Raw genomic sequence first — 15939 nt, forward strand, 5'->3', positions numbered from 1 at the left:
TAAGATTGTCTCTTGACACTAGTACAGATGTTAAGCCTCCGTTTTTGCTAATGAGACACATTTTAGGATTATCCATTCTTGTTGGTAAAACTGTATAGGGTACGGCTTCCCACTGATTGTCTAGTTTATTGGTTCGACGATTTCTCTTGAGCACTTGGTCACCCGGTCTTAATGGGGTCGCTAGAGCATTCTGGTTGAAAGTTCGCTCTTGTCTTTCTCTAGTTTGCTGAAGGCTTCTTTCCACACTCTCTTGCACTTGGCGATACTGCTTTTGCTGTATGATATCCCAATTGGAGTCTTGAACTTCTGCGTCTGGTTTCAGAATTCCCATTTCTAGATCGATTGGTAATTGGCCGGGTCTTGCACGCATAAGGTAAGCTGGGGTGCAGTTGGTGGAGCTTACCGGGACATGATTATATAGATCTACCAAGTCAGGCAATTTCTCTGGCCATTGATTCCTTTCTGTCTCAGGTAAAGTCTTTAGTAGGTCTATTATAATATGGTTCATCTTCTCGCATAAGCCGTTTGTTTGTGGATGATAGGCCGTCGTCCGGATCTTTTTGCAACCATACATATTACAGAATTCTCTGAAGATCTCTGATTCAAAGGCTGTACCTTGGTCGGTGAGAACCTGTTCCGGATATCCATGGGGTCTACAAAAGTACGTTTGGAACGCTTTGGCTGCTGTTTTTGCTGTCAGATCTTTTACGGGTACTACTACCAAGAAGCGTGAATAATGGTCCACGATGGTCAAGGCATAGACATAGCCGGACCGGCTTGGTGTCAACTTCACGTGGTCCATGGCTACAAGTTCAAGTGGTTGTTTGGTGATTATGGGCTGCAGTGGTGCTCTTTGGTTCTTTTGATCGTTTCTTCTGAGGTTGCACGGGCCACAATTTCTGCACCACTGTTCGATTGATTTTCTCATCCCGACCCAATAAAATCTTTCTCTTAGAAGTACTTCTAACTTTTTCCAACCGAAGTGACCAGCACCATTATGGTAAGCTTCGAGGACCATCTTGACATCTTGTTTAGGCACGATAATCTGCCAAACCAATTCATGTGTTTTCGGATTGGTGTACCTTCTACAGAGCTTCCCTTGATACAGGAACATTTTGCCTCTCTCTTTCCAGAGTTGATGCGTCTCTTCTGGGGCATCCTCATCGGGATATGCACTTTGCTCAGTCAGCAGTTCCTTCACCAACTTCACAGCCGGATTGCTGTCTTGGGTGTCAGCCCATCTATGGTGTGCTAACGGATTAAAATTCACCTCTTGTTGTTTCTGATAGGTACTTGACTGATGATGTTTTGCCTTGGGATGATGGAAGGCTGGTAGTTCAATTTCTTCAAGCTCCCCCGTTTCTTCTTCTACATCTCTCAAGTGTGGCATCCGGGATAGGGCATCGGCATTTCCATTCTTGCGACCTGCTCGATACTTGATCTTGAAGTTGTAATTAGATAACCGGGCTATCCATCGCTGTTCTAACGCACCTAATTTGGCTGTGTCCAGGTGGGTCAACGGATTGTTGTCAGTATAGACAATAAATTCTGCAGCAGCCAGATAGTGTTTGAAACGTTCAGTCACAGCCCAAACTACTGCCAGTAGTTCCAATTTGAAGGAGCTATAATTTTCTGTATTTCTTTCAGTAGGCCGGAGCTCTCTACTTGCAAAGGCGATGACTTTCTCCCGACCTTCTTGCTTTTGTGACAGCACCGCTCCTAGTCCCACATTACTGGCATCGGTGTAGAGGATGAAAGGTTGATGGTAATCTGGGTATGCCAGAACCTCTTCTCCGGTTAGTGCCTTCTTTAGTTGTTCAAAGGAGTCTTCCCTTTCGTTGTTCCACTGAAAAGGAGGGTTTCGGTTTGAAGGTTTCTTCGTCTGCCCTACCAAGGCGTCTTGCAAGGGTGCTGCCAATTTGGTAAATCCTTTTATAAATCTGCGATAGTAACCCACCAATCCCAGGAATTGCCTCACTTCTTTTGCGTTGGTAGGTCTTGGCCAATCCCTTATGGCGCTTATTTTCTCGGGATCCGGTGCTACTCCCTCCGAACTCACGATGTGTCCCAGGTACTGTACCTTTGGCTTGAGAAGGTGACATTTGGATGGCTTGATTTTCATGCCATACCTGGATAAGGCTTCGAACACTTCTGCCAGGTCTATTAAGTGTTGTTCGTAAGTCTTTGAGTAGACGATCACATCATCTAGGTACAGGAGGACGGTCTCAAAGTTCTTGTGTCCGAGGCAGCATTCCATCAGCCGCTGGAAGGTACCGGATGCGTTGCAGAGTCCGAATGGCATGCGATTAAATTCACTTAGACCCATTGGTGTGGTGAATGCTGTCTTTTCCTTATCTCTCTCAGCCACAGGGACTTGCCAATACCCGCTTGTTAAGTCTAAGGTGGAAAAATAATTAGCAGATTTCAAAGCAGTCAAGGACTCTTCTATCCTAGGCAAGGGGTAGGCGTCTTTATGGGTGATGTTATTAATCCGCCGGTAGTCTACGCACATTCTCATGGTTCCGTCCTTTTTTTTGACAAGCACTAGAGGGGCCGCCCAGGGGCTACAGCTGTCTCTTATTACCCCGGCCTGTTTCATTTCCCTCAGCATATCTTTTGCACATTGATAGTGAGCGGGCGGTATGGGTCTATATCTTTCTTTTATTGGGGGATGGTCACCTGTGGGGATTGTGTGTTCTACCCCTTCTATCCGTCCGAAGTCCAATGGGTGTTTACTGAAGACTTGTTCATATTCCGTCACTAGCCTATACACCCCTTGTTTTTGATGGGTAGGTGTTGAATTTATGCCCACGTGTAGCTGTTGGCACCAATCCTCCATTTCTCCATCTGAGCCATTGCCTTCCACCTGACAGGTTGGTTCTAAGGGCTCAATGGTTGTGATGGCATTGTTGTCAACAGTATATAGCTTTGCCATTGTAGCATACCTTGGCAAAGTGACCTCTTCCTCTCCACAGTTCAAAAGTCGTACCGGCACTCGTCCCCGGTGTACCTCGACTATCCCTCGTGCTGTGAGTATAGTGGGCCTGCTGTCGGTGTACACTGGTTCTATTAAGGCTTGATAATCTCGTCCCTTAGTACCAATGGCTGCTCTACACCATACCAGCATTTCTGTTTTTGGTGGGATTACAATAGACGTTGGATCACTTACCCTCACACTGCCGATTTCTCCACCTGCAACTTCTACCTGTTGCCTTAACATCAATACTTTTATTTCCCTTTGGAGAACTCTCTGCTGGCAGGATTGGGCAGTTTCAGCAATTTGCTGTAAGACAGAAATGACTTCGGAAAAGCAGTTCTCTAACACATTCATTCCTATCAATACAGTTGGTTCACAGTTCCGCCGGTCAACATCAACAACAATTATACCCTGTTTCTTCAATTCTACTTTACCAATCTTTATGGTCATCTCCCTGAATCCTAGTTTCGGTACCAACTTACCATTACTGGCCCATATATCTAGTTCAACATCAGAGGGCCCTTTATCAATATCTGCATCAGCCCAGTACCTCTTATAAAGGATATACGGTATAGATGAAATCTGGGAGCCTGTGTCCAGCAAAGCGTAGAGGGGCATTCCGTCCAGCACGATAGGGATAATGGGTCGTCCTCCGATGTACCTGTCGTGCCAGGGTGTTGGGCCTTGAAAGTTCATTCCTGCGAAGCGGCCCGCATTCCCAGGGGATTCCCGTTTAAATCACAATCTCGTGCAAAGTGGCCTGGCTGCTGGCAACGGCGGCAAATGGGCTGTCCATCCGGTTGGTAGCGGTCGCGGGGTCGTCCTCTCCATGTCGGGTATTTCCGGGGTCTCATCCATGGAACATCCTCTCTACGGTTTGCCAACTCCATCTTGGGTCCTCTCATCTCCTGCATGGTTTTAGCCATTGAAGCAACAACATCAGTTAAAGAGTCAAGCTTTTGTTGAAAAGCCTCATTAGTACTGGGCCCCAGGGGCTTAGCAATGGCCCCGGACATAGCTGATGTCACTGGTACTCCATGTTGTTGAGGAGCCTCTGCCATGAGTTGCGCAGGCTCCTGATCCCGAGGTGCCTCTGCCAGCTGGAGACGTATAACGCTCTCCTTTAATTGAGCAAATGTCAATTCAGGGTTCTTAAAAACAAGCATGCGCACATGCCCCCGGTGAGAAGGGGTGTAGAGTCCCTCAATAAATTGATCTCTTAGCAGTTTATCCGCTCCGGTGTTAAAAATGGGTTCAGCCAGTGTAAGTGATTTAAGGGCTTCCTGCAGGTTTAAGGCAAAGTCTCTCACGCCCTCATTAACTTTTTGTTTGCAATTAAAGAATCGTACTTTAGCTTTGCTGCTGGCAGTGGTTTCAAATGTAGCTTTTAATCCAGCAAATATGCGTTCAACAGTGCCTTTTAGATCAGCTGCCCATGCTGTGACTTCTCGCTTAGCATGGCTACTTAACTGCATCATCAGGAGACTAACACGCTGAACTTCACCCACGGGGAACATGTCAAAATGAGCCAGCATCTTTTCTCTGAAATCGTCAAGGGTATTAGGCTCACCTTCATACACTGGAAGCCATGGGCGACCCAGGGTATATGGCATCAGCACCGGTATGATGGGCGCCACTCCTTGCACCGCTGCGCTACCGGACTCTCTATCGACACTCTGTCTTTCAGCTGCATTAGCGTCGCCGGATGCTGCGGCGTCTCCGTGCTGCGACATACTGTGCCCCCTTAGTTAATCCGGACCCGTCTGGTCCTCCGCTTCCGTTGGGATAGTGTAGATTCGTTCCGCTGTGCAGCAGGATCGATTTTCCCCTTGCTCTGATGTCAGAGCGCTCAGCTTGGTGCCGCCCACAATGACACGCCCCCTGCTGCTCCTGACGGCCGCGCGCTCTGTAATGGCGGATTCTGAAGTTTTTCAGTTAGACTGGGGCTCAGGTGATGGCGTAGCTCAATTAACAGTCTCGTGCCTAACGGTTATGAGGTGATTACCTCAGGGGATGGCGGCCATCTTTACTCCATTATAACCAATGGGGAAAAGTCACTTTCAATAGTTTTCAATGGGGAATGGATTTTTCTTTAATAAAGTCAATTTTCAAGATTTTTCATCCAAGTTTTCACAGTTTTGGGCTCCAATCACGGCACACAATACCCGGTATATGGGCTGGCTCTATCCTGTTCGTGACGCCAATTGTGACGCCCGAGAGACCGGGGTACCCAGCACCGGACCAATGGGGTCTGTCTCTTGAGGGGAATGTCACAGGTGGCTTGACCCGGTGCTGTGGCCTCAGGCAATGCACAGTGTAAGGGGTATCGTGAGGGGACAGGCACTTACTTGATCAGCAGCAGGTTCTCCCAGCGGTGATGATCCCAATCCTGGATAGATGGCTATTGTCCAAATGAAAGACTGAGGCACTGAAACGTTTAACCAGTTTACTTTAACATAAAAGGATTTACAACCAGTCCTGTCACCGGCGTCTGTATGGGAACTCTGAGTTACTTTGACCCTGCCGGGGTCTTCGCCTCTTATTGTGCGCAATTTCTGTGTGGCCCTGCTGCTGTATGTGAACTGGCTGCCGGCCCAATCTGTCCCCTCCGGGTCCTGGTTCGACGGGCAACCCGAGTCCTTTTATCGGCTTACCCCCTCCGGGAGTACCGCTGAACTCTGTGTCTGTTGCTGCGTCCGGCCCTAGTGAAGCTGATATCACCTCACGTTTTTCCGGTTGCTGTATTATATATAATGAATACAGCCACGGATCCGGTATCCGTCTTTGCGCCTGTTCTGGGTAGTGATTAATGCTACCCGGTTCTCACAATGTCCCTTTTCTCTGTCCCTCTTCTCCTCAGGCTGGTGATTTGGGCCTGGAAACCGTCATAGGGCTGTTAGAAATTCAGCTGTATGACCTCTCACTATCAGCTCCTTAGCCCAACTGCCATTTCTTCTCTCAGACCAGAATGGATTAAGGGGAGTCTCTGGAGCTCCCCCTTCTGGCCGGAGGTGGTAGTGCAGTTTTGCTATCTTAATATTTGTGTTTAGTGTCAGTAACTATTTTTGTGGCAAATACCCCTAGGGGTGCCACATATCTATCTATCTATCTATCTATCTATCTATACATGTGTGTGTGTTTTGACAAATATTTTCTTTGAAAATGATGTGTAAATGACATAGAGAACTTCTGTATGTAAAAGATCCTTGCAATCGGATAGCAATCGCAATGCACTCAGATGTAAATGCTAGGTGCGAAAATCGCATTGTACTCGCATGACACTCGCATAGCACTCGTTCGTTTTTTTCGGTCTGGATATCAGACCCTTTTTTTTTCTTCCATATAGGTATGAGCTCATAGGCTGGAGACACATTAGCGATTTTAAAATCATTCCAATTTTGATGCAGGAGAGTGTAATGCAAGTGTCATGCATTTTTTATGCAAGTACAATCCGATTTTTCCCACCTAGCATCCAATTTACATCAGAATGCAGTGTGATTTCTATCTAATTGCAATGCGATTTTAACATGAGCTTTTACATACAGCAATTCTGTGTCTCATTTACACATCGTTTTCAAACAAAATATTCTTCAAAACACACACACATATATATACACATATATGTATGTCTTTATATTTTAGAGAGATAGATAAAAGAATAGTCAGTTAGGCTAGGTTTACATTAGCGTTTTAGTCCGCAGCATTTCATCCGCAAGCGCAAATGCATAGAAAATCACATGCAAACGCATTCATACACAGCGTTTTTTATCTGCATCATCTTACACATGATGGCAAAGGAAATGCTGCGTTTGCATGCATTTTTGCATGCGTTTGCGTTGTTTATGTGCATGCGTTCAATATTTCCAATGTTTTCCAGTAGCTTTTCCTTCACATCAGACACCCAATGGGCATGTCTCATGGGATTTCTATATACACTGCACTGAGGAAATCCTCATCTTTGGCTGCTGTATCCAGCTGAAAGATGGATCTTGACATGGAGAGCTTCTATGATAATCTGGATTTACAATTGAAATTGGCTGTTGCTTTCACTTTTGCTTGTCAAGAAGAAAGAAGAAGATAAAGACTGAGAAGACATCGTCGTCGCTACTGGCAACACCCCATCCTTAAGCTCCAAGAGAGCTGTGGAGCCTACCACTCATACACCGAGCTGCGTGCAAACCGTCAGAGGATTTTTGACTACACAAGGATGTCTGAATGGAGCTTCGATGACTAGCTGCAACATGTCCGAGGATCCATCACCAGGCATGACACACAACTCCATAGAGCAATTCCTGCTGAAGAACATCTGTTGGTGACCCTGAGGTACATAATTGTGGAAAACAAACACATATTCATAGTATTATTCTTAGGAAACCCATGTATTAATTTTTTTTGCCATTTTCTGTTCGGCAGATTCCTGGCTACCGGACAGACCTTATCATCTCTCCATTTCCAGTTCTGGATTGGAGTGTCCACCTTTCTGGGATTGCTGGAGAAATCTGCAGGGCTTTATGTTATGTTCTGCATCAACAATTCCTCCCCCAACCCACAATTGTACTCTGGCTTAAAAATGAAGAAAAATTCAAGGACATTTGCAATTTTCCTAACTGTGTGGGCTGTGGATGGGCAAACACATTTGGGTTATGAAACCTGCTGGAAGTGGAACAGAGTATTTTAATTAAAAAAAATATTTTTCGATTGCTCTCATGGCGATTGCAGATGCTGACTGACAATTTGTCGCCATGGATGTTGGCTCATTTGGATGAGGAAATGACTCTCAGACACTCAAAAACTCTGACATGGGCTAACGTTTGTATCATAATTTCAATTTACCACAGCCATGACCTCTTCCCAACACTGAAGGCTCACCAATGCCGTTTGTTTGTGGTTGGGGATGAGGCTTTTCAAATGTGTGCCAACCTCCTAAAACCTTACTCAAGTAGGGACTTGAATCAGAAAATAGATTTACTGAATGACAAGGGCACGAAGAACTGTGGAGTGTGCCTTTGGCTTGCTGGTATCTAAATGGCGCATTTTGGGAACAGCCATAAATCTAAAAATTGAGACAAATGATGAGGTTGTGAAAGCGTGTGCTGTTATGCACAATTACATCCTGGCAAAAGAGCGACCCAACTTAGAAGCTGAGGAACCTGTTACATTGCATGATTACCAAGATCACCCTCTGAGGACTACAGTGGACATTGCCCAGATGAGGGATAAGTTTGATGCATACTTTGTTTCTCATAATGGACGTGTGGTATGGCAAGACGGAATGGTTTAAGCTGCAATGTACCTGTAATGTAAAAATGTACGTGTAATGTTAGAGTGTACCTGTAATGTTAATATGTACCTGTTCTGTTTGCTGAATTAAATAATAAAACACCCATTACAAGTTCCCTCAACAATACAATACACACATGTGTTTGTTTGCCACTGCGGCTCTTAAAGAGACAAAGAAAACACAGATATTGTGCAAAGAAACTAAACATTTTATTTAACAAAAAATAATTGGGTTTATGATCGGGTCTCTCTGAGATGGGGTGGACCTTGGGGGTGTGGAGCTGTGAGGATTTGGTAGTAGTTGATGAGGAAGGGGTTACAGGGGAAGGGGCAACAAGTTGATGGATAGGATCATGGATGGAATCAAGGGAATGGGTAGACAAACAGAAAGGGACAGACACAAGGGAAGGTAGTGACACATTTGACTACAGAGACACATTGGTAGGTGACGGTGGAGGTGGTGGGTCTAATTTTGGCAGGGTTTTTTGCCTCTGGGATTTCATACTGGTGGGAATCTGTTTACTTTTTGACCTTTGTTTTCTTTGCCGAGTGGGAGTGGTGGCCTCTGTAGCAGTCTTCTTCCATGGTGCTAGACTGTGCAGCGTGGTGGATGCTGCTGGCTGCAGGGGTGCTGAACTTGGGAGCGTGGTGGATGCTGCTGGCTGCATGGTGGATCTGTGAACTGGAGGCGGTGGTGGTGGAGGATAATTCGGTGCTGTGGGAGTTGTAAAGTGTATGAGCAGCACGATGGCTCAGTGAATAGAACTACAGCCTTGCAGCGCTGGAGTCCTGGGTTCTAATCCCACCTTGGACAACATCTGCTGCTGCTGCAATGCGTGGCTGTAAGCAGCCTGGCAGGCCTGCATGACATTGAGCTGGAATTGGGGCGTAAGGTTTTCTGACACTTCCCACTCTATTGAAAAAAAAAATGTTGCCCGGTCTCTCAAGGTCGGCTTCCAGGCAGTCAAGGCGTTTGTTGACATCCTGTATAAATGTGCTAACATGGTTGAACTCACTCTGGTGTCTGTCACCAAGCACCTTAATCCCATCCTGGAAGACCGGACTTAAGTGCTTAACTCGGGCATGAGTGACTTCTCCCAGGTCCTCTGCTGCTGACGAGAAGCCCCAACGAGAAGACCCAACAAAAGCAGCAGCAGAGGGCTGGGAGAGGGAAAAACCTGATGGACTCGCGGCTGCCTGTTTCTCAGCCTGTGAGGCCTGACAGGTTGCTACATCGCTAGTGGATGATTGGGACTACGTCTGTTCATTGGCTGGTCAATGAGAGGCCGCTTCAACAGAGGATGATCCAGGTTGTGTTGTGCTGCACCAGGTTCTGTGGTAAAAATAAAAGAAAAACATTAAAAACAAAAAAGGTTAAATAATAGTAAGACAACATAAAAGATACTCACGTTAGCTGAGCAAGCGCAGGCCTCAAAAAGGCAAGGTGACGGTGGTATTTGTATTTTCTTTCTATCCTTTGAGCTGCACCACTTTTAACCTGGTTCTCCTGCCTCATGTCCTTGTTGAAGCGATCCTTCATCGAGCGCCAACGAACTATTATTCTCTTCACTGTGAAGGGGGAAAAAAAGGAAAAAATTAATTGTAAAACAAGCCACCTACATTTACAGGCTCACTGGCGTGTCAGACCACATTGCAATACTTATCAAAATCCTTTCTGGCATGTGGCTTGGCACAGTCCCAATCATCCAACAGCGATCTGGCCACTTCTTACCAGAGATGTCGAATCACAACAATATCGGTGTGCTGACGATCACGGGTGTCCCACAACGGTACTCGCTCTTGCACAAGGTTAATGAGTTGATCATTGTCAATTTCCTGTTTGGCTTCTTCCCGATGTGGAACCTATAGATGAAATAAAACAAAAGAATTTTAAGTAAAATTGAAAAAAAATTGAATTACAACTATGATGAAAAGAATACTTACACCCATTCTTTCCTCTGAGACACATGAGCCCGACGACCCTGGCAAGAATCATTTCCACTTAACTGTTCCTGCTCTTCATCAGTGGAAGGTATCGGTAAAAAAATTACATGATTTAAACGACGCATGCAAGCGCAAAAGCATGTGAACGCAAAAGCATGCGAACGCATGCAAATGCATGTACATTAGTACACCATGTTAAATATATGTACGCGTGACACATACAGATCAATGCAGATCAAACGCTGCACACAAAGATGCAAATTTGAAACCAGCCTAATTCTTTCATCGGCTTCTGTAAAGTCGCATCCTGGCCGCATGCAGATTATCTGTTTGCACTGGTGTGCCAAGCGGCCAATCACTGATTGTAGGCTGGCTTTCTCATTTGGTATCACCGCACCTGTGTAGTCGCCATCTTTCCTTGGGCCCGCTGCACTATGATAGTGCATTTGATTTGAGGCCTAGACAGGTAAGATCTTTGCCTGTTTTTTTGGTGTTTTCTCTAGAATAGTGGAGGCTTTTTCCTCTTTTTTCCTCCTTTTGTGGTTTACACTGTACGGATTCGCCTACTTGCAGACACACACTGTGAGTGCAGAACTTATGCCTAATCCCAGAATACCCCTTTAAGCCTCATTAGGTAAATATTTAGTTCCCAAAGGGATTAATTGCAGTGAGCACACAGATACCTTACTAATTACTTTTAACCCCTTTACTCCCAAGGGTGGTTTGCACGTTAATGACCGGGCCAATTTTTACAATTCTGACCACTGTCCCTTTATGAGGTTATAATTCTGGAACGCTTCAACGGATCCTGATGATTCTGACCCTGATTTCTCAGGACATATTGTACTTCATGATAGTGGTAAAATTTATTTGATATTACCTGCATTTATTTGTGAAAAAAAATAAAAAAACGGAAATTTGGCAAAAATTTTGAAAATTTTGCAATTTTCCAACTTTGAATTTGTATGTGTTAGGGTTGGCGGAACGCACCAAATATATAATTTATTAAATGGAATTGGTGCGTTCGCAACCCGGGATCCACCGTGCAGGAAAGCACCTGCTGCTAAATAATGGCGGCTCTATATGGCGGTATATACCAACTCTGTTAGCTTCACAGAGTAACCGCGAGAGGAAAGCTCTGTGCCCTGTTAGACTTTCACAGAGGCACAGGCCAACTACCCAGATGTGAGCAGTGAGTGGTCATGCATGCATACAAAACTCCTCGCCGGAGATGCCAGCATTCTAGGGGCTTATTTCAGCCGGGTCCCTGAACACATTCAAACACATGACCACATTGGCGCAAAGCATATAGCATAAGACGATACTAGCGCACGGCTGTGCGGTCATGCGCAGTTTATATAGTTGCAGCACAGGAAGCTGCTACTGAAGTTTTTGCCCTTTCAGGACCTTCCAGAAGGACCAATGGAAAGTGCTGCAGTACCTGAGCATGTTTTGCCCTTTCAGGACCTTCCAGAAGGACAAATGGAATGTACTGCAGCACCTGAGCATGTGACTGAACATGTGGCCCTCGACCTCCAATGGGAGACCCTGCCCTGGGCATGCTCAGTGTGTGTAAATAAGGACTTAGTCCCAGAGAGGCCTGCTCGCCGCAGATCAGTGCAGGGTACCATAGGAAAGCCAGAAAAGGCAGTAGTGACCCTATGCACAGAATCAACCTCAGCGAGACGCTGAGCAGACCCCACTGCGGCCGATGCTGGATGGGAGACCGCAGCAGACACGGATCGAGATTCCCCCTGTGCAGCAGAGGAAACTCGACTCCTAACAGTATGCCCTTAAATCACAGAGATATGTCACACAAAATACTTAAGAAGTTATGTTTCCCACATGTCTACTTTAAATCAGCACAATTTTGGAACCCACATTTTTTTTTGTTAGGGAGTTATAAGGGTTTGACCAGCAATTTCTCATTTTTACAACACCATTTTTTTAGGGACTACATCACATTTGAAGTCACTGTGAGGGGTCTATATGATAGAAAATACCCAAGTGTGACACCATTCTAAAAACTGCACCCCTCATGGTGCTCAAAACCACATTCAAGAAGATTATTCACCCTTCAGGTGTTTCACAGGAATTTTTGGAATGTTTAAAAAAATGAACATTTAATTTTTTTTCACAAAAAAATTACTTTAGCTCCAATTTGTTTTATTTTACCAAGGGTAACAGGAGAAATTGGACTCCAAAAGTTGTTGTGCAATTTATCATACGCTGATGCCCCATATGTTGGGGTAAACCCCTGTTTGGGCACACGGGAGAGCTCGGAAAGGAAAGAACATTGTTTTACTTTTTCAATGCAGAATTGGCTGGAATTGAGATCGGACGCCATGTTGCGTTTGGAGAGCCCCTGATGTGCCTAAACTGTGGAAACTCCCCAATTCTAACTGAAACCCTAATCCAAACACACCCCTAACCCTAATCCCAAACGTAACTCTAATCACACCCCTAACCCTGACACACCCCTAACCCTAATCCCAACCCTAATCCCAACCGTAAATGTAATCCAAACCCTAATCCTAACTTTAGCCCAAACCCTAACCCTAACTTTAGCCCCAACCCTAACCCTAACTTTAGCCCCAACCCTAACCCAACTTTAGCCACAACCCTAACTGTAGCCCTCACCCTAACCCTAGCCCTAACCCTAACCCTAGCCCTAACCCTAGCCCCAACCCTAACTCTAGCCCAAGCCCTAACCCCAACCCTAACCCCAACCCTAAACCTTACCCTAGCCCCAACCCTAACCCTAGCCCCAACCCTAACCCTAAATTTAGCCCCAGCCCTAACCCTAATGGGTAAATGGAAATACATTTTTTAAATTTTATTATTTTTCTCTAACTAAGGGGGTGATGAAGGGGGGTTTGATTTACAATTTATAGTGGGTATTTTAACGGATTTTTATGATTGGCAGCTGTCACACACTAAAAGACGCTTTTTATTGCAAAAAATAGTTTTTGCGTCTCCACATTTTGAGAGCTATAATTTTTCCATATTTTGGTCCACAGACTCATATGAGGTCTTGTTTTTTGTGGGACGAGTTGACGTTTTTATTGAAACCATTTTTGGGCATGTGACTTTTTTGATCGCTTTTTATTCCGATTTTTGTGAGGCAGAATGACCAAAAACCAGCTATTCATGAATTTTGTTTTAGGGGGGCGTTTATACCGTTCCGCATTTGGTAAAATTGATAAAGCAGTTTTATTCTTCAGGTCAGTACGATTACAGTGATAACTCATTTATATCTTTTTTTACGTTTTTGTGCTTTTATACAATAAAAAGTATTTTATATAAAAAATAATTATTTTTGCATTGCTTTATTCTGAGGACTATAATTTCTTTATTTTTTAGCTGATGATGCTGTATGTTGTCTCATTTTTTGTGGGACAAGATGACGTTTTCAGCAGTACCATGGATATGTATATTATTTTTTTTGATCGCGTGTTATTCCACTTTTTGTTCGGCTGTAGGATAATAAAGCGTTGTTTTTTGCCTCGTTTGTTAGGGGTCGAGTTCCCGCTTCTGCACAGGTGGAATCTCGGGCCACCTCCGCTGCGGTCTCCCATTCTTGTCCAGCCGCAGCGGAGTCTGCTCAGCAAGGGCGTCGGTCCCAGCGTCTTGCTCATTCTCACTCTGTTCTGAGAGTTACTGCTGCTTCTCCAGTCTCTGCTATTAAAGTCTGTGCTGGTCAGCAGCGAGCGGACTTCTCTGGGACTAAGTCCTTGTCTGCACGTACTGAGCATGCCCAGCGTAAGGTCTCCCGTTGGAGATCGAGGGTCATGTGCTCAGGCTCTGCAGCACATTCCATTGGTCCTCTTGGCAGGTCCTAGAAAGGCAAAAGTGCTGTGGCCACTTCCTGTGCTGCTGCTATATAAACTGCGCATGACCGCACGGCCATGCGCTAGTATTGTCAAACAATTGCTAATGTGTGTATGTTGTGAGTGCAAGTCGTCCTTGGATACCCCTACCCTATAGTATGACTGTTCGCGGAAGGTGTATGGCTGCTACCTAGCGCCCGACTTATCCTACAGCACTAGTCACACATTATAGCGTCCAGTTGCTGTGACCGCCAGTACGGCGCCGTGCACTTCCTCTGTGCTTTCCTTACCCAAGCCTGGGTGGTTAGTGGCGTTCGTCAGTGCGGCACTGCATGCACTCTTGTGCCTTAATATTCCTCTTCAGTTTCCTTACACACCCAGTTGCGGTGTTGTGCCAGCAAGGGTCTAATCGGACTCCAATCCTAGTTGGGGTTGAGTTCGCTGACTACTTGCTCGCGCTTTAGGTGCGGTACCGCGGTCCTGTGCCTTAACAGGATTGCTTCTTTCACGCTGGGTGAGGTTAACCCACGCGTGTATACTCTAGTGTACCGCCATATAGTCTGCTAATTGCTAGCAGCAGGTTTTCACCTGCACGGTGGACCCCGGACTGCGAACGCATCTATACCATCTGTCTTGGTGCGTTCCGCCAGTCCTAACAGAATACTAGCGCCAGGGTCTGGCTAGTAAATGGCGGACGACCAGCGTTTACAGCGGTACATCCAGCAGCTGGAGGGAAGGTTGGTGGCTCTTGAGCGTTCAACCTCAGCTGTGGATGTTACTGCTTTCGCTGTTCAGGCTGCAAGTGTGGCTGCAGCTACCTTGTCCACTGCCGCTCCTGTACCGACGCTATCTCGCCTCCCGCTACCAGATAAATTTTCTGGTTACAGTAAGTCCTGTAGGGGTTTCGTGAGTCAGTGCTCAATACATCTCGAGCTTCTGGCCTCTCGTTTCCCTACAGAGCGGGCTAAGGTGGGCTTTATAATTTCCTTATTGTTGGACAGGGCGTTGCAGTGGGCTACGCCGCTGTGGGAGCGTGGCGATCATGTGGTGCAGAGTGCTCCGTTATTCCTGAGCACTCTGAAACAGGTCTTTCTAGGACCTCGTGTCACCCATGACACGGCGCTCCAACTGTTGGCACTGACTCAGGGCTCGTCCTTGGTCAGCCTTTTTGCCGTCCACTTCCGCACTCTAGCATCTGAGCTGGAGTGGTCGGATAAAGCCCTTATCCCTATATTTTGGAGGGGGCTGGCTGACCACGTTAAGGATGCTCTGGCCACTAGGGAGATTCCCGCCACACTGGAGGAGTTAATAGCAGTATCTACTCGCATTGACCTCCGTTTTCACGAGCGGAGGTTAGAACGAGCCCAGTGTAGGCAGAGGTTTCGGCTGGCTCCCACCTTCGCCAAACCTTTGGAATCTCCAGTCCAGGCTCCTGAGTTCCAGGAACCTAAGGTGGTGTCACGAGCGGGATCTAAGTCCCAGACCGCTCGTGCACTCCAGGGTTGCCATGTTTGCCATGTTTGCCAACAGTCAGGACATCTTGCCACCAGATGTCATCAGCGGTCGAGGAAACATCAGCGTCTAGTGGTAGTAGGTGGAGGTGCACTAGACACTGCGACGTTTGCCTCCAAATTGTCCTTTAAGGGGACAATTACCTTTGGCTCATCCTCCCACTCGGTAGACCTCTGCGTGGATTCTGGGGCGGAGGGCAATTTTATGTCTTCTGCCTTCGCCCAACGTCACGCAATACCCCTGGTTATGCTATCTCAACCAGTAACGGTACGAGTGGTGAATGGGTCGACACTCCCCGCACAGATAACACATCAGACCATCCCTGATACTCTGTCCCTGTCACCATCCCATCAGGAGATTATTTCTCTGCTCGTCATTCCTGAGGGTATTGATGAG

The sequence above is a fragment of the Ranitomeya imitator genome, chromosome 6, assembly GCF_032444005.1.
Source record: "Ranitomeya imitator isolate aRanImi1 chromosome 6, aRanImi1.pri, whole genome shotgun sequence".
Taxonomy (NCBI): domain Eukaryota; kingdom Metazoa; phylum Chordata; class Amphibia; order Anura; family Dendrobatidae; genus Ranitomeya; species Ranitomeya imitator.